Below are 25,609 nucleotides of genomic sequence, written 5' to 3' on the forward strand. Positions count from 1 at the left end.
GCCCTGATGAATCCTGGCTTCTAACTGGATCTCCCAAGGCGAGCTTTCCCAGTGGGTGCCATTGCCTGACATTTCGGCAGGTTTCCGAGTGTACTGGAATTGAGGTGGGGCCTGCACACTTCCTGGCAGTTCACAGAGCGCCAGCTGCGGTCCGTCGTCTGACTTACCCGTACGGCACCAGTCTGACAAGACGACTTGAACGAGCAAAGTCGCTGCCCACTGCCAGCTGCAAACCTTTGGGACCTCACTGGCTGCCTATTGGACCGTTTCCATCGCCGTACAGCAAACATTGATTAGTACAGCAAACACTGATTAGTAAAAAAAAAATGTACATACTGAGTAAGCATTCTGGACTCCGCACTCACCGCAGTACTGGAGAACCCATGCAGCAGTTTTCCACATATACAACCCTGGAGTTACCGAGCGAGGTGGTGCAGTGGTTAGTATATTGGATTCGTATTCGGGAAGTTGACGGTTCAAATCCGCGTCCGACTATCCAGATTTAGGCTTACTCTAAATCGCTCCGGCAAACGCTGTGATGGTTGCTTTGAAAGGGCATGGCCGATTCCATTCCCCATCGTTAAAACAATCCGAGCTTGTGCTCCGTCTCTAATGACCTCTATGTCGACGGAACGTTAAACCCTAATCCTCCTTCCTTCCGACTCTGCAGCCAGAACCAGCCAGCTTGTAACATAGGAGTCAGAAATGGCCGCGTTGCAACAGGGATATCAGGCAGTAAAACATAAACGTTGGTAAGTACATTTATTAAATCATTGGGCATAAATATAAACATAAACAACATGACAAGATATTTACAATGAGTAACTGACTCAGAAGAAAAATTGGCTAGATACTCAGATAGCAAAATAGTCTCATGGCATGCTGCCTGGTATAACACTAGAGACAGATATTATACAAGATTACAAGTTCTAGTGTACAACGGGACAAGGCTAATGAAAAGCAGAGAACAATAGCTTCCACGAAAAATTACCTAGCGAAGTAGCGCTGTGGTTAAGACAAAAAAAAATGTTCAAATGTGTGTGAAATCGTATGGGACTTAACTGCTAAGGTTATCAGTCCCTAAGCTTACACATTATTTAACCTAAATTATCCTAAGGACAAACACACACACACCCATACCCGAGGGAGGACTTGAACCTCCGCCGGGACCAGCCGCACAGTGTGGTTAAGACACATCTAGCGTTAAAACAAATGTAGCGTTCCGAAGATATCTGCGAAAGGTCTGCAGTTGCGTACGTCTTATCAAGTACGGATCAGTTATGCCAATACTTATAAAGTAGAATTAATGTGTAATTCAACTTGTGTTTTTCACATACGACATCCTGAAAGCCGTGGATGAATGCAGTGAGGTGGATGCTTCCTAAAATCATTTTAACCAGCACCATACCAATGTTTGTTAACAAACCTTAGTTAACATAAGGTTTCAAACAAAATTTGTCACTGGCTGCGGATTTCCTGGAAGGGAGGATGCAACAAGCCATCATGTGTTCAGTTTTCCCCTTTCTCCCCACCTCCCTCCACCTCCACGGCAAGTGTTTAACGAGCAGCATCATTGGACCACATAATATTCTTTCACAAACAAACCGTTTTAATCGAGCGACATCTGCAAGTCACGGGTGAAAACTACATCAAGTTTGAAGGAGATTTCTTGGCATCAAATAAAAGTGTACTTGAACCCTTGTTTATCTTGTATATTAACGGTAGGCAGTCTGTGTTAATAGTAAGCTCACACATTTTACGTATGACGAAATACTATACGAAAAAAGCTGCACAAATGCCAGTCAGATCTTGACAATATGTAAGTGCAAAGACTGGAAACTTCTTCTTTTCATTATGGACTTTCGGGACGTGCCCATACAGCCATATTAACAGTGGAAAGTCAGTTATGCCGATACAAACGTAAGGACAGCACAACAGCCAATCCCTGAGCCGAGAAAACCTCTGATCCCGCCGCGAATCGAACCACGCCCCTTTGGTTAGCAATCCACCGCGCTGACCGCGCAGCTACCGAGGCGGGCGACTGGAAACATGCTTTAAATGTACAGAGGCAGAAAATTTTGCTCTTCACAAAACGCAGTTGAATAGCCTCCTATGACTACGCTATCGATGATTCGCAACTGAAGTCACTCACTTCATACAAATACCTGGGTCTGAAGATTTGTGTGGCTGTCAACCTGAATGGCCACAGGGTCAGTCGTACGTAAAACAGGCGGTGTACTTTGGGTCTCTGGCAGGATACTGCAAAAAAGTAGGTTGCTTAGAGAACACTCGTACGTTCCATCTTAGAATGTAACTCACGAAATTACAATGAGATGAAGACCCCTAGCTGCATACAGGCGTTGATATAAGTCAACGGGGACATTTGAAAATGTGTGCCCCGACCGAGACTCGAACTCAGGATCTCCTGCTCACATGGCAGACGCTCTATCCATCTTTTTTTCCATTTTGTTCGGTAGTATTCGTTGCGTTTGGTCTGGGCGGATGTCACAGGGCATCTGTTGAAGTTGATCGTTGATTCCTTTACTCAGTTTTTTTATTACAGAGCGCGAGCAGCCCTCTGACAGAGCACACTGAGCTACCGTGCCGGCATCCATCTGAGCCACCGAGGACACAGAGGATAGTGGACTGCAGGACATCTCCGGCCCGCCTCCCGTGAGACCCACATTCCCAACTTACTGTCCCGCACTGTATTCTTAGTGCCTCTGCCCAATACACCCATTACTCGCTGCTATTTGCCGATTCAAAAAGGCTCTGAGCACTATGGGACTCAACTTCTGAGGTCATCAGTCCCCTAGAACTTAGAACTACTTAAACCTAACTAACCTAAGGACGTCACAAACATCCATGCCCGAGGCAGGATTCGAACCTGCGACCGTAGCGGTCACGCGGTTCCAGACTGTAGCGCCTATAACCGCACGGCCACCCCGGCCGGCTTATTTGCCGATTCCCGTAAGAGTTCTGGCACTGTTTGTGCATCGGTACAGAAGAAAATGGTCAAATGGCGGATGAGCCTTTATATATGTTGTTGTGGTCTTCAGTCCTGAGACTGGTTTGATTCAGCTCTCCATGCTACTCTATCCTGTGCAAGCTTCTTAATCTCCCAGTACCTACTGCAACCTACATCCTTCTGAATCTGCTTAGTGTATTGATCTCTTGGTCTCCCTCTACGATTTTTACCCTCCACGCTGCTCTCCAATGCTAAATTTGTGATCCCTTGATGCCTCAAAACATGTCCTACCAACCGATCCCTTCTTCTAGTCAAGTTGTGCCACAAACTTCTCTTCTCTCCAATCCTATTCAATACCTCCTCATTAGTTACGTGATCTACCCACCTTATCTTCAGCATTCTTCTGTAGCACCACATTTCGAAAGCTTCTATTCTCTTCTTGTCCAAACTGGTTACCGTCCATGTTTCACTTCCATACATGGCTACACTCCATACAAATACTTTCAGAAACGACTTCCTGACACTTAAATCTATACTCGATGTTAACAAATTTCTCTTCTTCAGAAACGATTTCCTTGCCATTGCCAGTCTACATTTTATATCCTCTCTACTTCGATCATCATCAGTTATTTTACTCCCTAAATAGCAAAACTCCTCTACTACTTTAAGTGTCTCATTTCCTAATCTAATCCCCTCAGCATCACCCGATTTAATTTGACTACATTCCATTATCCTCGTTTTGCTTTTGTTGATGTTCATCTTATATCCTCCTTTCAAGACACTATCCATTCCGTTCAACTGCTCTTCCAAGTCCTTTGCTGTCTCTGACAGAATTACAATGTCATCGGCGAACCTCAAAGTTTTTACTTCTTCTCCATGAATTTTAATACTTACTCCGAATTTTTCTTTTGTTTCCTTTACTGCTTGCTCAATATACAGATTGAATAACATCGGGGAGAGGCTACAACCCTGTCTCACTCCTTTCCCAACCACTGCTTCCCTTTCATGCCCCTCGACTCTTATAACTGCCATCTGGTTTCTGTACAAATTGTAAATAGCCTTTCGCTCCCTGTATTTTACGCCTGCCACCTTCAGAATTTGAAAGAGAGTAATCCAGTTAACGTTAAAGATGGTATCTGTTCTTTCGGACATCTTCATATACTTATACAGTTAAAGGCTCATCGGCCATTTGACCATCTTCTCCTGTGCGAATGCACAAACAGTGCCCGAACTCTTATGGGATTCGGCAAAGAGCGCGCGAGTAATGATTATAATGAGCAGGGGCACTATGAATATAGTGCGGGACAATAAGTTGGGAGGCGTGCCGGAGATAAGTCCCTGTCCTCGGTGGTTCAGTGCCTTGTACATAAGTACCATGAGAAAACAGTGGATGGGCCAGGGTACATCTCTAACACGCAGCTTGCTTGAGGTCCTCCTACCTGCTTCCACCTCACCACCAGTGTCTGTCGGCCATCTCGTGCCTCATTTGTCCCATATTTCGACCTTTTTCGTCGACTACAGTTACATACATTCCAGTCTCCCAGATACACGCCCACCTAGGACTAAGGATTTTTACAGCCTGTTGCTGCGCTGTGTTCCCCGGAATGTGATGGAGACCAAACACCCCTCCATCCAGTGGCCCATAGTGTGGACTACCGTCCACCAGCCCTTCCTCCCTACGAACGTCCGGGCACTGTGGTATCACATAGTCAACAGGAAATTTGCCACGAAGCAGCGCCTGCACAACATTGGCTTGTCAGAATCCCCTCTTTGTCTCCTTTGCCAGCAACTGGACACTGATGAACACCGTCTGACATGCGCCTCATCGCAAGATGTATGGCGCTTCGTGCAGCAAATCATTGCCTGCTATCTCCGGGTGCCACCAGACACAGTCGAGCCTCGAATGTTTCTATACCCGGAGGACCGACATTTTCCCGCCGCCTAATGTCATGCTATTACGTGGGTCAAAGGGTGGGCTGTCGCTTATCTCTTTAATGAGGGACCTAAATCCCGCCTCGACTTCCGGACCTATTTACGAACAGCCCATGCAGCTCTCGACAACACGCCACGTTACCGAACATTATTTGCTAACTATCTTCGAGCGGTCTTTGTTAGACCTCCACTGAGTTGGGGGGTGCCTGGCACAGAGGGCACCCACACCTCCTCCCCCGGCGGTGTCTGAGTTTCAACCGCCTACGATCTATTCTACTTCCGACCTCCGCGGATGGGAGAGCGCGTCGCAGATTGCGCGGATTTTATTTCTTTTTGCTTTTCCTTTTTCCTTTCTTTTTCTTTAACCACAATTTATATTTCTTTTCTCTTTCGCATATGTGTTCCCATAATTTCATGCTATTAGTGAATATTACAAAAACACATGCAAATAAATAAATAACAACGCCTTCCACTACTGTTGATTCCTGTTTCTCCCACTTCCCTAAGCACCACAGGCTCGGTGGTGGTGCGGGGGACACTGTGGCCAGGCCTCACGTTTTCGACCCCTGCCCACTTTGCCCCCCGAGCCCCCACCGGTCCAAAAAAAAAAAAAAAAAAAAAGAGAGAGAGAGAGAGAGAGAGAGAGAGAGAGAGAGATGGATAGAGAGTCTGCCATGTGAGCAGGAGATCCTGGGTTCGAGTCTCGGTCGGGGCACACATTTTCAACTTTCCCCATCGACTTATATCAACGCCTGTTTGGAGCTAGGGGTCTTCATTTTACTGTAATTTCATTCTAACGAGCTGCATGGTCACCGATGGTATCTGTTCTTTCGGACATGTCCGAAAGAACAGATTCAATCTTCATATACAAATATAACTTAGGTATTTGGAACTTGTAGCAAACATGACTAACAAGGGATATCGAACATATTCAAAGAAAGGCAGCACCAATCGTCACAAATCTGTCTGGCTCGAGGGAGACTGTCACGGAATTGCTGGAAAATTTGAAATTGAATATGCTTGAAGATAGACGCTAAGTATCCCGCGAAAGTATATATTAGAAGTTTAAAAAACCTGTGCTTATTGAAGAATTTAGAAATAAGCTATTTGAACAAAAGTATCCGGATACCTATTAGTTGACATTCATATGGGGTATGTCCACCTTTCGCCTTTATGACAGCTTGAATTCTTTTGGGGACACTTTCAGTGAGGTGTATGAATGTCTGTGGAGGAACGACAGCCCATTTTTCCTCAAGAGCCGAAACTAGAGAAGATAGTTACGTTGGCATTCAGAGTCTGGAGCGCATTCGATTTTCTAACTCATCCCAAAGGTGTTTCATTGGGTACAGGTCAGGACTTCGCATAGGCCAGTTCAATTTAGGAGTGTTACTATGCATAAACTATTGCCTCACAGATGCTGCCTTATGACAGTGTGCATTGTCATACTGATACAGTCACCGTTTCCGAATTGTTACTCTGCTATACGCAGTACACAATGCCTTAAAATGTGTTCATATCTTTCCACATTTAGACTTTCTTAAGCGCAATAAGAGGACCACATCCTAACCACGAAAAACACTCCCACACCGTAACACCCTCTCCTGCGTACTTCACTGTCGGCACTACATAATGGTGGAGGTAATGTCCTACAGGCATTCGCCAAACCCAAGCTCTTTCATCCGACTGCTAAATGGTATTGCGCGATTAGTCACTCTAAATCACTTGTTTACAGCCATCCACCGTCCACTGCCGCCGGTCTTTACACCAACTCAAGCCTCGCTTAGCATTGACTACAAAAATATGTTTTATCAGTAGCTGCTCGACCATTGTATCCCATTCTTTTTTAACCCCTTATGCACAGTCATTGTGCTAGCAGGACTTCGGGTAGCGTTCTGGGACTGACAAGTAATTCCTTCCGCTGATTTAAGGCGATTTTTTATATCAAATTCCGCAATGTTCGGCGGTCACTGTCCGTCAGTGGGTTGTGCATGAGAACTGTCTGGTCTTCGTTTAGCTGTGGCTGGTCCTTTACGTTTCCGTTTCACGGTAACATCACAAATATTCTACTTGGGAAGCTTTGGAAGGGTTGAAATATAGCCGATGGATCTGTTACTCGGGTGACATCCAATGTCTAGTCCACGTTCGAAGTCACTGAGCTCTTCTCATCGACCCATTCTGCTGTTACTGCTTCTCTGCTGACGACACATTTTTTTTTTCCTTTATTGAGATTCGATTCCCTCCGAAGGGGGCGGGCTGGCAGCAGCTTAATACGCCACTCTTCAGCCTACAGAATTAAAAAAAAAGACGATAATAAATATAAAAAGCAGGAGATAAAATCGGCGACTTGAATAGTAAAATGGCGGAAAATTGTGGAACTTAAAACATAAAACAAAGGGTTGGCGATGCTAATAAAATACACAGGAAGCAGACAGGTAAAATAATAGACAGGCAAAAAACACAGCGACAGTCTGGTTTCTGTTTGCAAGGGATATAAGAATCACACCCAACGACAGCATGATTTCTGTTCACAACACTTTGGAAAAGTCGCACAACACTGAACACTCACTTAAAACACTGCACTAAAAAGTTGGCACAAAGATGACACACCACAGCCAAGGGCAGATGGGGGGAACCTGGGCAGATGATGGGAAAGGAAAAGGGGAAGGAAAGGAAAAAAGAAGTGGGGGGAGGGGGGGAAGGAGCCGACGGAGGACGAGGACTCATAAGAGGGGGGGGGGGGACTGGGCAGACACGAGAGGGAGTGGGGAAAGGCAGAGGAAGGAAATCCAAAAGGACTCGGTGGGGGGGGGGGGGAGAAGGAGGCAGAGAGAGGGTAGACAGGGAATAAACAGGATGGAAAGGGGGGGAGAGGGAGCCCAGGAAAAGGGCAGAGGAAGGGAGGGGGAGGTGAGGATCAGAGTTGATAGGAGGGATAAGTAGAAGGAGAGAGGGCATCATCCGGGAGGGGGATCTGAAGGAAGCCACCTTGGGAAAGGAGCTGACAACACAATATTTCCACCTCTTTTTATACTGGCGGGTACGCCTCTCGTGGCATCTAGTGGTCAATACCGCATTACACAGGCGTATCTGGATACGTTTGACCAGATAGTGTATGCCCCAACCACCTAAGCATTACTTCTGCAGATAAAGTGAAGGCAAGACTACTTACATCACACGCAGAGGTATTTAACAAGTCGTTCTTCCATTGCTCCTCGCGTGTTTGGAATGGGAAGAACATTAACATGTGATATACTGCTGAGTACCCTCTGCCACGCACTTCAGTGGTTTGCAGAGTATGAGTGTAGATGTAGATATGACGTGAAATATAATAAATGGCTGCACCAAAACCACACCACAGAATTTAACATATACCCTACATGTACCTTATGTATACAGCAGAAGATTCTGGCATACCTTTGGTGATAGGCATGCTGATTTTGGGACAGAGCACGCCTTTGCCATGACGTTATTCGGAGTTTATTGTACGTTAGCTGACATAGACCGTTTATCACGATACAGAATCGCCCAAAGTGTCACAGTGATAAGACACTGGACTTATATTCGGCAGGACGACGGTTCAAACCTCGTACGGCCATTGAGATTGAGGTTTTCTATGATTTCGGTAAACCACCTAAGACAAAGTCCGGGATTATTCGTTGGAAAGAACGTGACTGCTTAGCTTTTGCTCCGCCTCTAGTGAGCACGTCATCAACGGGACGTTAAGCCATTATGCTAGGGATATATATATATCCCTCAGTTTCTATGCAGTCCGCCCCCCGGTAGCTGAGTGGTCAGCGTGACAGAATGTCAATCCAAAAGACCCGGGTTCGGTTCCCGGTTGCGTAGATTTTCTCCCCTCAGGGGCTGGGTGTTGTGTTGTCCTAATCGTCATCATCTTTTCCCCATCGACGCGCAAGTCACTGAAGTGGTATCAAATCGAAAGACTTGCACCCGGCAAACAGTCTACCCGACGGGTGGCTCTAGTCACACGACATTTTAGTTTCTATGCAGATTTTTCGAGTGAATTAGCTTCATCGTTGATCATATTTTGCCGACGACCACTACACTACGGAATTGATAGCTGCTACTGGAGTAGAGCTCAGCCCATAGTGATAAAAAAGCAGAAATTATCCATAGAACTATAGTCCCCCATCCCTCACTACTGTTTGTGACAAGATCCTAGAATATATTCTGCGTACAAACTTAATGGCGAACCATGAATAGTGACCTTTTCCACGAAAGCCAGCATGGATTCAGAAAACATCGACCGTTCGAAATTTGTGACCTTCACAAACGACATCCTTAGTGCCATGGGCGTATGTAGTCGCATGGATTAGGTGTTTCTTCACTTTCGAAACGTTCTGATTTAGTTCCACAACGACGTCTATGAAAATAATATTTTTCTATGGGCTGACTGATTTGCGACTGGCTTGAAAATTTCTTTACACACAGAAAACTGCAGATTACCCTGGCTGCAGTAACGAAAGTAATATCTTGCATTGCACCACAGGGAAGTGAAAGAGCACTATTATTATAAATTTTGCAAAAAATGGTTCAAATGGCTCTGAGCACTATGGGACTCAACATCTGTGGTCATAAGTCCCCTAGAACTTAGGACTACTTAAACCTAACTAACCTAAGGACATCACACACATCCATGCCCGAGGCAGGATTCGAACCTGCGACTGTAGCAGTCGCGCGGTTCCTGACTGAGCGCCTAGAACCGCTAGACCACCGCGGCCGGCATAAATTTTGCACCTTAGCGGCTTAGTGGATAATGAACTCTGTGATCAAAAGTATTCGGACAACTGGCTGAAAATAACTTACAAGTTCGTGGAGCCCTCCATCGGTAATGCTGGAATTCAGTACGGTGTTGGCTCATCCTTAGCCTTGATGACAGCTTTCACTCTCACAGGCATACGTTCAATGAGGTGATGGAAGGTTTCTTGGGGAATGGCAGCCCATTCTTCACGGAGTGCTGCACTCAGGAGAGGTATCGATGTCGGTCGGTGAGGCCTGGCACGAAGTCGGCGTTCCAAAACATCCCAAAGGTGTTCTATAGGATTCAGGTCAGGACTCTGTGCAGACCAGTCCATTACAGGGATGTTATTGTCATGTAACCGCTCCGCCACAGGCCATGCGTTATGAACAGGTGCTAGATCGTGTTGAAAGATGCAATCACCATCCCTGAATTGCTCTTTAACAGTGGGAAGCAAGAAGGTGCTTAAAACATTAATGTAGGTCTGTGCTGTGATAGTGCCATGCAAAACAAGGGTTGCAAGTGTCCCTCCATGAAAAACACCACCACACCATAACACCACCGCCTCCGAATTTTACTGTTGGCACTACACACGCTGGCAGATGAAGTTCACCGGGCATTCACCATACCCACACCATCTGTCGGATCGCCACATTGTGTACCGTGATTCGTCACTCCACACAACGTTTATCGACTGTTCAATCGTCCAATGTTTACACCTCCTTACATCAAGCGAGGCGTCGTTTGGCAATTACCGGCGTGCTGTGTGGCGTATGAGCAGCCGCTCGACCATGAAATCCAAGTTGTCTTATCTCCCGCCTAACTGTCATAGTGCTGCAGTGGATCCTCATGCAGTTTGGAATTCCCGTGTGATGGTCTGGATAGATGTCTGCCTATTATACATGACGACCCTCTTCAACTGTCGGCGGTCTCTCTCAGTCAACAGACGAGGTCGGCCTGTACGCTTTTGTGCTGTACGTGTCCCTTCACGTTTCCACTTCACTATCACATCGGGAACAGTGGATCTAGGGATTCGTAGGAGTGTTGAAATCTCGAGTTCAGACGTACAGACACGAGTGACACCCAGTCATCTTACCACGTTCGTAGTCCGCGAGTTCCGCGGAGCGCCCCCTTCTGCTCTCTCACGATGTGTAATGACTGCTGAGGTCGCTGGTACCTGGCAGTAGGTGGCAGCACAATGCCTCTAATATCAGAAACGTACGTTTTTGGGGGTGTCCGGATACTTTTGATCACGTAGTGTATTAATTGCTGTCTCAGACTTTCCGTAGATGTTTTGCTTATCGAAGAGGATGTTCTCGCCGGTAAAAATGGTATTAATATCGGATTAGATTTTGACGAAATATGAAGCTGAAAGAGTGACTCCAAGTTACAGGGGGTGAACAAAAATATGGAAACATCTAAAACACAACACATTGCCATGCTTAATAATGTGTAGCAAAACCGTTGGTATTTAAAACAGCCAGTCTTCTCGGAATGGATAAATACACGTCCTGTAAGATTCGCAAGGGAATGTTATACCATTATCCCTGCAAAATAGAGGCAAGTTCAGGAAACGACGATGGAGTTGGATAGCAATCACGTGTTCCTCTTTCCAAAGTAGACCACAAGGGCTCAATAATATAGGAATCTGATGACTGTGGTGGCCAGGGGAGATGCGACAGTTGATCCTCGTGCTCACAGAATCTTTCCTGGAGGTGCGAGCTGTGTGAGCAGGGCCCTGTGGCCTTAGAACAAAGCATCATTGTTGGGAAACAAACATTGTAGTATGGGATGGATCCGATCAGCCTAAATGGTCGCATTACCCCTGCAGCAATGTGACCTTGCATAATACCTATGTGACGCTTGGAATACCGCGATATAGCTGCTCAAATCTTCACCGAACCTGCACCGTGTTTCACTCTTGGGACGTTAACTAGTCCAGAAGCTGGAAACAGTGTGAAACAAGACTCATCCGACCAAATGACTTTCTTCCGTTGCTCGATAGTGCAGATTTTATAGTTTCGGCAACACGTTTACGGGCATTTGCAACACCGATGAATGGTTTTGGAATCCCAGCACGCCCTGAGATACCCAGCTTAAGGAGTTCGATTTTTGTGCTGACAGTGTTCGCAAGTGCGACATTCAGTTCCGCAGAGACTTTTGCAACTGTTGTCCTCTTATTTTTCCTCACAAATGGTTCAAATGGCTCTGAGCACTATTGGACTTAACATCTCAGGTCATCAGTCCCCTAGAACTTAGAACTACTTAAACCTAACTAACCTAAGGACATCACACACATCCATGCCCGAGGCAGGATTCGAATCTGCGACCGTAGCGGTCGCGCGGTTCCAAACTGAAGCGCCTAGAACCGCTCGGCCACCATCGGCCGGCTTTTTCGTCACAATTCTCTGTCACGATCACTCATCACACACTATCGATCGCGTTGTGACTTAGAGGATGATGTTTTTCCGCTTACCCTGTGTCCGGTATGAATTTTAGATACCGTGCCTCTTGAAACAATGAACACTTCAGCTATCTTCGTTACAAGAGCACCCACGATACGAGCATCAACAATTTGCCCACTTAGAATTCACTGAGCTCCGACGTAATACACTCATACCCACACAGAGCACTGTTCTAACGACTGACAATTGCAACGTATTGAGGACATTGCACAGGTGCCGTTGGTGATCGAATACAACAGCGTAACCCATACGCTTGACTGGTATCTGCATATTTGTCCAAGCATGTATTTCTCACGGTTCTTCCATACTGTTGGTCAGCATGTATGAAGTTCATTCAAATGAAACCTGGTCATTGCGTCTACCTTTGACTTACACGTAAGGTGGCACCACGTAACTGCGGGTGTGGTGGCGCCATCATTTGGTAGAGAGACTGAGGCGTGCGCACCGTTTGATGTTGCATAGCGCTAGCGTGGTTTCACGCCAAAGAGAAGGTGGTCACACAAGTTATCGTCCACTACCGAACATGCAGGCGAGTAAGCAGGAAAACGAAAAGTGATTCGATTTTTGGCGGCAGAGGGATTTCGAGGCCGTGAAATGTGTCGACGGATGAAGGCTGTGTACGGTGAGTACAGTCTGAGTCGTTCAAGTGTTGTGGAATGGCGCAAACGATTCCTTGAGGGGCGCCAGCCACTGGAAGACGATGCTCGTCCTGGTCAGGCTCATTGTTTCATCACACCGGAAATGGTTGCGAAAGTGAATGCTTTAGTCTCGGACAACCGCATAATCACCGTGGACCATATCCATCGATTACTGGGTACAAGCGTGGGCACCGCCTACAACATAATGCATCAACATTTGAACTTTCGAAAAATCTGTGCGCAGAGGGTTCTCCATTAACTGACCGCCGAAGAGCGAAATACGTGAGTGGCGCTGTCTTTGAGTTGTCTGCAACGTTATCATGAGGAGGAATACAGTTTTCTGTCGCGTATTGTCACAGGTGATGAAACATGGTGTCCCCATTTTGAACCGGAAAGCAAGCGCAGAGCAAGCAGTGGAAATATGCGACTTCACCACCTCCAAAGAAATCAAAGGCCGTGCACACCAGTTCTGGTAAGGTCATGATGTCCTTCTTTTTCGACCACAAGCGTCCACTGCTTGCCGAGTTCCTGGAAAGGGGAACCACCATCAATGCCCAGCGTTATCAAGCCACTTCACAGAACCTTAAACGAGCCATTATCCAATGGCGTTATCCTCCTGCATGATAATGCCCTCCGCCCCCCCCCCCCCCCGCCCCCGCGGCCAATGCGGTGAAGACGACATGCAGCAGTTTCGGTTGGAAACGCTGGAACATCCACCGTACATTGATTCGCAGCGGACGACGAAGTGTGTGACTGGGTCCAGTCCTGGGTCCGACAGCAGCCTACTAGCTTCTTCAAGGATGGAATCGACCGACTAGTGTCGCAATGGGATAAATGTACCAACAGTTTTAACAACTGTTTTTGAGTATGTTTACTGTGTATAACTGCATTTTGAGTTAATAAATTCGTTACCGTTACTTTTACACTAGTGACTGGGTTTCATTTGAGTGCCCCTTATATATATATATATCTTAATGTGAAGAAATGTAATGTATGCTTTTCATTGAAAGCAATAACGTATTAACAGGATTTCAGTATCCGATTACTTAAAAACAACTAATGTATCATGTCATACAAAAATCTAGCAGCAGTGATATGTGGAGATATGAAATGGAATTATCACGTAAATTCAGCTGTAGGTATAGGGAACGGAAGGTTTTGGTTTACTGGTAGGACAATAGCAAACTTCATTTTGTGAACTAAAGTGATCGCTTAAAAAACACTTGCACTGCCTATACTGAATTACACCTCAAGCTGTGGGACGTATTTGAGGTAGAAATAACGGGGGACATCGACCGCATTTAAAGGACGGCGGTCTAAATGCCGCTGAGTCGTCTGATTAGCGGGAGAAATATTGAAAAAACCTGTGAGCATTAGAATAAATACGCTAGAGGTACAGAGCGTATCGTAATTAATAAATAAAACTGACATATGTCAAATTGTACGATAAAAGGAGTAAAAACGTTCTTATAACGAGCCACCATTGCCTTCAATATGAGATAGTGTTCTAGTTAGTAGGAAAATATTTGAAATGTAAACTTTTCGATTAAGTACCCTTGTGTTTGGGGTCAAATTTCACCCATCTACATCTACATCTACATCCATACTCCGCAAGCCACCTGACGGTGTGTGGCGGAGGGTACCTTGAGTACCTCTATCGGTTCTCCCTTCTATTCCAGTCTCTAGGATTGTCGGTATGCTTCTGTGTGGGCTCTAATCTCTCTGATTTTATCCTCATGGTCTCTTCGCGAGATATACGTAGGAGGGAGGAATATACTGCTTGACTCTTCGGTGAAGGTATGTTCTCGAAACTTTAACAAAAGCCCGTACCGAGCTACTGAGCGTCTCTCCTACAGAGTCTTCCACTGGAATTTATCTATCATCTCCGTAACGCTTTCGCGATTACTAAATGATCCTGTAACGAAGCGCGCTGCTCTCCGTTGGATCTACTCTATCTCTTCTATCAACCCTATCTGGTACGGATCCCACACTGCTGAGCAGTATTCAAGCAGTGGGCGAACAAGCGTACTGTAACCTACTTCCTTTGTTTTCGGATTGCATTTCCTTAGGATTCTTCCAATGATTCTCAGTCTGGCATCTGCTTTACCAACGATCAACTTTATATGATCATTCCATTTTAAATCACTCCTAATGCGTACTCCCAGATAATTTATGGAATTAACTGCTTCCAGTTGCTGACCTGCTATTTTGTAGCTAAATGATAAGGGATCTTTCTTTCTATGTATTCGCAGCACATTACACTTGTCTACATTGAGACTGAATTGCCATTCCCTGCACCATGCGTCAATTCGCTGCAGATCCTCCTGCATTTCAGTACAATTTTCCATTGTTACAACCTCTCGATACACCACAGCATCATCTGCAAAAAGCCTCAGTGAACTTCCGATGTCATCCACAAGGTCATTTATGTATATTGTGAATAGCAACGGTCCTATGACACTCCCCTGCGGCACACCTGAAATTACTCTTACTTCGGAGGACTTCTCTCCATTGACAATTACATGCTGCGTTCTGTTATCTAGGAACTCTTCAATCCAATCACACAATTGGTCTGATAGTCCATATACTCTTACTTTGTTCATTAAACGACTGTGGGGAACTGTATCGAACGCCTTGCGGAAGTCAAGAAACACGGCATCTACATGGGAACCCGTGTCTATGGCCCTCTGAGTCTCGTGGACGAATAGCGCCAGCTGGGTTTCACACGATCGTCTTTTTCGAAACCCATGCTGATTCCTACAGAGTAGATTTCTAGTCTCCAGAAAAGTCATTATACTCGAACATAATACGTGTTCCAAAATTCTACAACTGATCGACGTTAGAGATATAGGTCTATAGTTCTGCACATCTGTTCGACGTCCCTTCTTGAAAACGGGGATGATCTGTGCCCTTTTCCAATCCTTTGGAACGCTACGCTCTTCTAGAGACCTACGGTACACCGCTGCAAGAAGGGGGGCATTTCCTTCGCGTCCAGCGGCCTTTCCTCTTTTGAGCGATTTTAATTGTTTCTCTATCCCTCTGTCATCTATTTCGATATCTACCATTTTGTCATCTTTGCGACAATCTAGAGAAGGAACTACAGTGCAGTCTTCCTCTGTGAAATAGCTTTGGAAAAAGACATTTAGTATTTCGGCCTTTAGTCTGTCATCCTCTGTTTCAGTACCATTTTGATCACAGAGTGTCTGGACATTTTGTTTTGATCCACCTACCGCTTTGACATAAGACCAAAATTTCTTAGGAGTTTCTGCCAAGTCAGTAAATAGAACTTTACTTTCCACATAGCTGGGGAATGTCATAGAAGCATAATGGGGCACGGTCACATTTTGTTGTTAATTTAAGACAACATCGAAGCACCATTATGGTCAAAAACAAATGAGCAGAGAATAATATATTTTTGCCAAGATATACGAGATAATCCAGGAGTGTTTGAAGGATTCCTTAACACACTGTAGCGACAATATCGGGACCTTCTTCAGCAAGTACTAGGGTACAATAAATTGACACTTGTCGTGCTGAAACAGTACTATATTTTTGTTAGGTAGGTCACGGATGAAATTTGAGACCAATTAAATGAGGAATTAAGGGTCTATTCTCTTCTGTCAGCCAATAAAACAGACGATTTTTTTCGATTTTATTAAAGCTACTGAATCAATCAACGTAGATATTTTTGCACATTACTTATTGATTCTTGGACAACATTTTCTTATTTTTTGAAGAAATTCAGTCATCATTAAGACCCCCCCCCATTCGAGGAGTTGAAGTTGTTCTGTCCAAAATGAGGTGTGTCCATGACGGAAATCTTGAAGTCTTCAAAATGTATCTGAAATAAAAAAAAAACAATTTTTTAATCTACAGGATATTGCGCGCGGAGTAACAGCACATTTTTTGAAATTTAACGAAATAATAAAATGGCGGACGTATGAAACAAATATGCAATTTTATCGTGTGTTTTTGGTCACGTTTTTTGCGGTAACTGATGAATAAATCAGAATAAAAAATTAGCCTGTTACTCTTTGCGGACATGCTCGAGGAGTGATTCGGCTAAATTTCAGAAAGATATATTTATTAGTATCTCCACAGCCCTTTCCATAACTTGTAATACACTATATCTGTAGTCAAATTTTTTAAAATTGTAATTTACTCAATAGTTATTGCAAATTACATGACCAAAAACGCACAACAGAACTACATCTTTGTATCAAACGTCTGTCATTTTACTATTTTGTCAGATTTTAAGTACCAATGCTGTTACTCAATGCGCAATGTACTATAGATTAAGAAAATTGTTTGTTTTTTGATTTCAGATAAGATTTTCAGACTGAAGGCCTTCCGCCATGGACGCATCTCATTTTGGATAAAGCGGATGAGGGGCGTAATGATGACCGAATTTCTTAAAAAAAACTAAAAAAAGTTGTCCAAGAATTAATAAATAATGTGCAAACAAATTTACGTTGATTGCTTCATTATCTTTTTAAAAAATCTTAAAAATCGCTTATTTTGTATGCTGACTGAGGAGAACGAATCCTTAACTAAAAAGATTTCTTTCAGAATACATTTTTATTAACTAGGACAATACTTCACACAGAAGTTGGATGCGGCTTGTTACCACACATTCGCAAACGGTTCGTTAGTGAACCCATTTTACTGCAACGTTTCTGCATCTATTATCGTATACTTCCATCAGAGGCAGTCATCGCTGATAATTATGGCACACACTCCATAATGAAATTTTTCATGAAATTATATGGTAGATAAGGCTTTCAGAGTATAAACTACGAATATTCGTTAGAACCATACATATCTATAACATAAGTCGAGAAAGAAATAACTCGCACTCAGGCACACGAGCAGTCATTGTTCCCACACTCTATCTGTGAGAGGAACGGGGCCAAAGTTCAATACATTATACCGTGGAAAGTTTCGTTTTTGACGCACTTTATAGCAACTGGCAGAACATAGGTATACACTGATGAGCCAAAAGAATATGACCACTGCCCACCGCGAGGTTGGATGTCGCCTGGTGGCGTTGCAGCCACTCTTAGATGTGGGCTGCAAATTGGGAAATCCATTGAGATAAGCGACTTTGACAAAGATTGTTATTACGCAGGGCCTGTGAACGTGTATTTCGAAAACGGCGAAGCTTGTCGAATGTGGACGTGCTACTCACGTGAGCATCTGCGTAAAGAGGTAGGACAGTGAAACTATCAGTAGGTGATAAATGGTTGGATGTCCATGAGTCTTCACAGAAATTGGGGTTCGGAGGCTTGTCTGCTCTGTAAAGTAGGACAGATGGTGATGTGTGGCATCTCTGCCGAAAGAGCAATATCCTGGTGCACACGGAAGTGTTTCAAAGCACACCGTTCATCGTACATTGTTGAACATGGAGCCCCGCAACAGATGACCCCTACGTGTTCACATGTTGACCCAACGACATCGTGAATCACGATTGACGTTGGCACAGCCCCATCGGGATTCGACCGTCGAACAATGGAAACGTGTCGGCTCTTCGGGTAAATCACATTTTTGCTACACTAGGTCGCTGGTCGTCTCCACAAACGCCGTAATCGAGATGAACGGCGGCTCGAAACGTGCAGGGCGCCATGGACGCAGGGTAGTGGTAGCAGTATTATGCTGTAGGAGACATTCTCCTGAGCTTGCATGGGACCTGTGGTAGTAATTAAGGACACGCTGACAACTGCGAACCACCGGTATCCCTCCATGCTTGATGTCTTCCCAGACAGCGATGTCACCTTTCAGCAGTATCATTGTCCGTGACAACCAGAACCGTGCTACAGTGTTTGGAGGCGCATTACGGTGAGCTCACGTTGATGTCTCGGCGACTAAATTCGCCTGATGTAAGTCCTATTTAACCCACCTGGGTCGCTATCGGCCGGGGTCACCGCATACGCATATCAGCGCCCCGTTATTTACGAGAATTACATGCCTTGTACTTAGACATCTATTGCCACTTTCCTCTACAAACCTACCATCAAACTGTTGGATCCCTGGTACACAGAATCAGTGATGTATTTCATTCCAAAGGCGGGCAAACAAACTATTAAGCGGGTGGTCATAATGTTTTGGATCATTAGTGCATGTCTTTCTTTCTCGTCCCCTAGTACAGATTTCACGTATCTGGTTTCATATTGCCGTTTAGATTGACGCTACGCGACGATTTACAGAATTTTATCACTAAGATTATAATTGGGAACTATCGGGGTTTTTCTCATGCTTACGGACATTATTTTGTATTTCAGCGCGTCTAAAAAGAGCAGACATTCAGTACACCAAGTCAATATGCTGTTTCCGTCGTTCTGCATGTCAATACCGTCGTCCAGCGACAATAGATTCCTGTAGACAATATTTTTAGCGCACAACCTGAGAGGGCCACTTGCCCGATGTGATTTATGTCTATCGAAGAGAATTGCAGGCTTTTTCCATAGAGATACTCGATGTTGCTTTCTATTCAACTTGCACCATACAATATCACCGTTTTACGTCAAAAATTCTTTGAGAAACTCAAGTATTTGTGAAGATATCCGGTATAATCACATCCTTATTAATAAAAAAAAAAAGAAGTTCAAATGGCTCTGAGCACTATGGGACTTAATACCTGAGGTCATCAGTCCCCTAGAACTTAGAACTACTTAAACCTAACTAACCTAAGGACATCACACACATCCATGCCCGAGGCAGGATTCGAATCTGCGACCGTAGCGGTCGCGCGGTTCCAAACTGAAGCGCCTAGAACCGCTCGGCCACCATCTGCCGGCTTTTTCGTCACAATTCTCTGTCACGATCACTCATCACACACTATCGATCGCGTTGTGACTTAGCGGATGATGTTTTTCCGCTTACCCTGTATCCGGTATGAATTTTAGATACCGTGCCTCTTGAAACAATGAACACTTCAGCTATCTTCGTTACAGGACCACCGGCCACTCGTGCCGGTCCTTATTAGCAGTCAAGTATGTTGTATCGTGTTAAGCGTCTTTCAGAAATCTACATGCAAGATATTGTATTTGAGAAACGCAGGCTGTGTTTCACACGAATTGTGTTTTATGAAGCCAAAGCTGGTTTTTGAGAAAAGCTAACTTTCCTCCCGGGACGCTGATGTTCAAATTTCGAAGGAACTCTACGATCGTGTAACGGACGAACGTTTTAGACGTAACATCTTACAGTAATTACACATCGAGTAATTACACCTTTCCTCTGAGACAGGTGACAGTTCGTAGTAACTGACAGAAAGTTATCGAGTGAAACAGAATTGATATCTTTCGTTCCCGAAGGAAGTGTTATAGACCCTCTATTGTTCCAAACCTGTATGAAAGATTTAGGAGACAATATGAGCAGCCATCTTAGAAATTTTACCGTCTAGTAAAGTCATCAGAAGATCAAAACTAATAGCAAAATGATTTAGACAAAATATCTGTACGGTGCGAAAAGTGACAATTGACTCTAAACAACAAAATATGCAAGCTCCTCCAGAGGAGTACTAAAAGGAATCCGTTAAATTTTGGTTACACGAGAAATCACAGAAATTTAAAGTTTGTTGAATCAACTACATACCTAGTGATTACAATTACGAACAACTGAAATGGAACCAACACACACAAAATGTTGTGGTGAAGGCGAACCAACGACTGATTTTTATTGGCGAAACACTTACAATATCCAACGGATCTAGTAAAGGGACTGCCTACACAACGCTTGCCCGTCCTGTTCTGGAGCACTGCTGCGCGGTATGGGATCCTTACAAGACAGGATTGATGAAGGACATCTAAAATTTTCAATGAAGGGCAGCCTGATTTTTTATTATCGCAAAACATAGGAGAGAGTATCACGGACGTTGTTACATAAGTTGGAGTGGCAGTCATTAAAACAAAGAGGCCTTTCGTTGAGGCGAGATCTTTTAACGAAATTTCAATCACCAACTTTCTCGTTCTAATATATTGTTTACTTCCACCTACAAAGAGAGAAATGACAGTCGTAATAAAGTGAGAAATCGTGACTCACTCGGAAAGATTTAAGCGTTTGTTTTTCCCATGTGCTATTCGAGAGTGGAGTACTAGAGAAACAATCTGAAATTGGTTCCATGAACCCTCTGCCAAGCACTTCAGTGTGAATTGTGGAGTAGTCATGTAGATGTAGATGGTTATTTCGGTGTCGCCCATTTATGAGTTTGTGCTGCGGTAAAATGTTAGCACTGCAGAAAAATTCGCAGTTTTAAAAGTACTTTTTTAATATAAATTTCAATAATTCGACTTTCTTTGAATTAGTCATTTTCAACACCAGATTTATACACGAGAACATATAAGAAAGTATTACACTTGACAGTTATCTGAAGAGTGCGGACAGAGGTAAGAAGTAGGAATGAAAATAAAAATTTGCTTTCATTTCGCGTGAGAATCTCACGAATCTTATCGACCAAGATGGCTTTAGACATTTTACCAATACTTCGCGCGCTTGAAACTTTTGAAACTCCAGAAAAGGCGTAATACGTATTGTCAGTTGGAGGACTGTGTGGTATTGATTTTACTCTCGAAGTAACGGTGCTTGCGGCAATTCAGAAAATTTCCGGGGATGTGTGGCGAGCTGCCAGCGTTTTATACAAATTGCTCCGGCAGAGTTGCGCACTACCCCAGCCACCATTGAGCATCCGGAAGCTGTTGTGCAGCAGGGCGCACAGTAAGCAAATGGTCTCCTCCAGACGGCAGGATTTCGCCCTTCATGTTATCTTTTATCCTAATTCTACGAATAACTTATAGTACATCACACGCACGCCTGCATCAATCTCTTCGTGTTTTCAAGTTTAGACAGTGAAATTGGCAGTAAATCACCGTAACTAATGCCGTGTTTTCCATCTCTATACTATTACAGGTGTGACTCGGTGGCTAAACGGGTGACAAATTACAAAGCTAAATGTCTGGTGTTCAATCTTTGATCGGTTCTAGGACATTTCTGTAACTTTTCGGTTCATTCATTTCTTGTAATCAGTGTTCTATGTGAAAAGTACCAACTTCCACCGTGGTTCTGAGTTCAAGTCGTACTGCAGGTTCACCTCTAACTGGCTGGGCGAGACAGTTTAAACGTCGCAGGACGGCAACGGCGTACCGTCTCAAAAATGTTCAAATGGCTCTGAGCACTACGGGACTCAACATCTCAGGTCATCAGTCCCCTAGAACTTAGAACTACTTAAACCTAACTAACCTAAGGACATCACACACATCCATGCCCGAGGCAGGATTCGAACCTGCGACCGTAGCGGTCGCGCGGTTCCAGACTAAAGCGCCTAGAACCGCTCGGCTACCAGCGGCCGGCCGTGCCGTCTCCAAGAGGCCCATGGCTTGAAGAGCATTGCCGTGATCAGACCAACCTTCGGGCTGAGGACAACTTTACGTGTTATTGGTACGAATTTCTGGCAACACCTTTTACCTCGAAACCTATTTTTTTATACTTACCAGCTGATAATTTCAGTTAATTTTCCTTTTGTATTCTTGATTCTCATATGCATATTTATTTTTAGAATGTGCACATGGTGTACTGTTCCAAATAGGGCGTCCCTTTACTTCTTTTGACACCGTTTTTTGTAATAGCAGTTACTGACTGTTGGATGTGTCCAAACTTTTCTGAAAACATGTATGACTGATAACATGTGAAACATTGTTTCAGAAGTATAGCTATGTCTACAACCCTTAGCAGAAACCGTGACTGAGGGAAGCTTAAATTTTCGTCGCTGCCCTGATTAAGGCCAGCATATTATAGCCCAAAGCGAACTGAATAAATGGTTATACAGGAATACATCGGTATTCCTGTAGTGGCAGCACGCCTAATTTTTTGATTACATTAATCCACCTACGACAGCTCATAGTTCATGTTCCATTCAAACGAATTAAAATTCATTATGGGATTGTAGGAATTTTTGTTCATTAATAAGTATGAAAGATGAATAAGAAAAGTACCGACACAGTTTCAAACATTATTCGGAGATGTTGGCTGTGTGCTTGGCATCAGAATTCCAGTATTCCAGTTTTGTGCGTACTTTAGCATCAAAATCGCTTGTTGTTATCCTCTAGCAGCATTTGTGTTGTTAAACATGATTGTAGCTTCTCAAGAAGATTTTTAATGTCTTCATGTCCTCGCATGACATTGTTTATTTCTAAAATCATATTGCGATTCTATTTTAGATATTTGTAATTCAATTTTCAGTTTTTAATGAGAAAACTTACTTTTGATTATTGTTCCTATCCTGTGCCTGTGCAATAAAAGCTTGCAGCTCTATTTTATCTTCTATCATTCTCTGCGCTTACGATACACCAATGATACTTTAGTTAATATTGTTTATTTGAGGTTTTGGTCCAAACACCTTATTCTCAGTTGTAAACGTACTACAGTTTGTGTTCCTAGATAGAGTAAAGTGTAAGTGGGCTCGTCTTTATGTCACTTAATACACTCCTGGAAATTGAAATAAGAACACCGTGAATTCATTGTCCCAGGAAGGGGAAACTTTATTGACACATTCCTGGGGTCAGATACATCACATGATCACACTGACAGAACCACAGGCACATAGACACAGGCAACAGAGCATGCACAATGTCGGCACTAGTACAGTGTATATCCACCTTTCGCAGCAATGCAGGCTGCTATTCTCCCATGGAGACGATCGTAGAGATGCTGGATGTAGTCCTGTGGAACGGCTTGCCATGCCATTTCCACCTGGCGCCTCAGTTGGACCAGCGTTCGTGCTGGACGTGCAGACCGCGTGAGACGACGCTTCATCCAGTCCCAAACATGCTCAATGGGGGACAGATCCGGAGATCTTGCTGGCCAGGGTAGTTGACTTACACCTTCTAGAGCACGTTGGGTGGCACGGGATACATGCGGACGTGCATTGTCCTGTTGGAACAGCAAGTTCCCTTGTCGGTCTAGGAATGGTAGAACGATGGGTTCGATGACGGTTTGGATGTACCGTGCACTATTCAGTGTCCCTTCGACGATCACCAGTGGTGTACGGCCAGTGTAGGAGATCGCTCCCCACACCATGATGCCGGGTGTTGGCCCTGTGTGCCTCGGTCGTATGCAGTCCTGATTGTGGCGCTCACCTGCACGGCGCCAAACACGCATACGACCATCATTGGCACCAAGGCAGAAGCGACTCTCATCGCTGAAGACGACACGTCTCCATTCGTCCCTCCATTCACGCCTGTCGCGACACCACTGGAGGCGGGCTGCACGATGTTGGGGCGTGAGCGGAAGACGGCCTAACGGTGTGCGGGACCGTAGCCCAGCTTCATGGAGACGGTTGCGAATGGTCCTCGCCGATACCCCAGGAGCAACAGTGTCCCTAATTTGCTGGGAAGTGGCGGTGCGGTCCCCTACGGCACTGCGTAGGATCCTACGGTCTTGGCGTGCATCCGTGCGTCGCTGCGGTCCGGTCCCAGGTCGACGGGCACGTGCACCTTCCGCCGACCACTGGCGACAACATCGATGTACTGTGGAGACCTCACGCCCCACGTGTTGAGCAATTCGGCGGTACGTCCACCCGGCCTCCCGCATGCCCACTATACGCCCTCGCTCAAAGTCCGTCAACTGCACATACGGTTCACGTCCACGCTGTCGCGGCATGCTACCAGTGTTAAAGACTGCGATGGAGCTCCGTATGCCACGGCAAACTGGCTGACACTGACGGCGGCGGTGCACAAATGCTGCGCAGCTAGCGCCATTCGACGGCCAACACCGCGGTTCCTGGTGTGTCCGCTGTGCCGAGCGTGTGATCATTGCTTGTACAGCCCTCTCGCAGTGTCCGGAGCAAGTATGGTGGGTCTGACACACCGGTGTCAATGTGTTCTTTTTTCCATTTCCGGGAGTGTAGTATATAAACATATAACTAAATATCACCTAGCAATGTGGCGGTGCAAGGGTAGCATGGAGTACCCCATGTTTCAGAAACACTGCCAGAGTCCCCTCAGTTCATATTACTTCCAACATCCTTTCACTCGGACTGAGATAACCAACACCCCAGTAGTTCACACTTTGCACACAAACTCCAACAATCCTATTCACGGAACAGAAGGCTGCCAGCCACGAAGACATGAAGCCAGAGCTAAACCTCAGCGTAGAGGGACAGGGACACAGGAGTTTTAGTTCATATGTGGCTGCTTCTAAATATTCGAATAGCTCACATATGTGATCAGTTCACAAACTGGACACAAGAGGACCAAAAATCGTCTTGTTGCAGTCTGGGCTAGTGAGATAGTTTTCTGCTGCAGAAGGTAATTCCCTCTGTGTTGATCGTTGAATTTTTGTTTGTTTGTAATGTGGATAGGAGAGTAGACCTTTCATATTTAGTCACTAAATCGAACTCCTGACACGAGCAATACTGTATGGGCCTTGAATATGAGTGAATCTAGACTAAACTAAACTCCGTCCTTGGAAGGCTCAACGGTACCGACTGGCCGCCGTGTCATCCTCAGCCCACAGGCGTCACTGGATGCAGATATGGAGGGGCATTTGGTCAGCACACCGCTCTCCCGTCCGTATGTCAGTTTACGAGACCGGAGCGGCAACTTTTCAATCAAGTAGCTCCTCAGTTTGCCTCACAAGGGCTGAGTGCACCCCGCTGGCCAACAGCGCTTGGCAGACAGGATGGTCACCCATCCAAGTGCAACCCAGCCCAACAGCGCTTAACCTCGGTGATCTGATGGGAACCGGTGTTACCACTGCGGCAATGTCACAATCTAGGACGGTGGAAATTGTAGCAAATTGCCCAAAACCTATAAAATATTGATTCAAAACTGTAATAAGTTGCCCAGCAATATTGTAA

This window comes from Schistocerca nitens, chromosome 3 (genome assembly GCF_023898315.1).
Source record: "Schistocerca nitens isolate TAMUIC-IGC-003100 chromosome 3, iqSchNite1.1, whole genome shotgun sequence".
NCBI lineage: Eukaryota > Metazoa > Arthropoda > Insecta > Orthoptera > Acrididae > Schistocerca > Schistocerca nitens.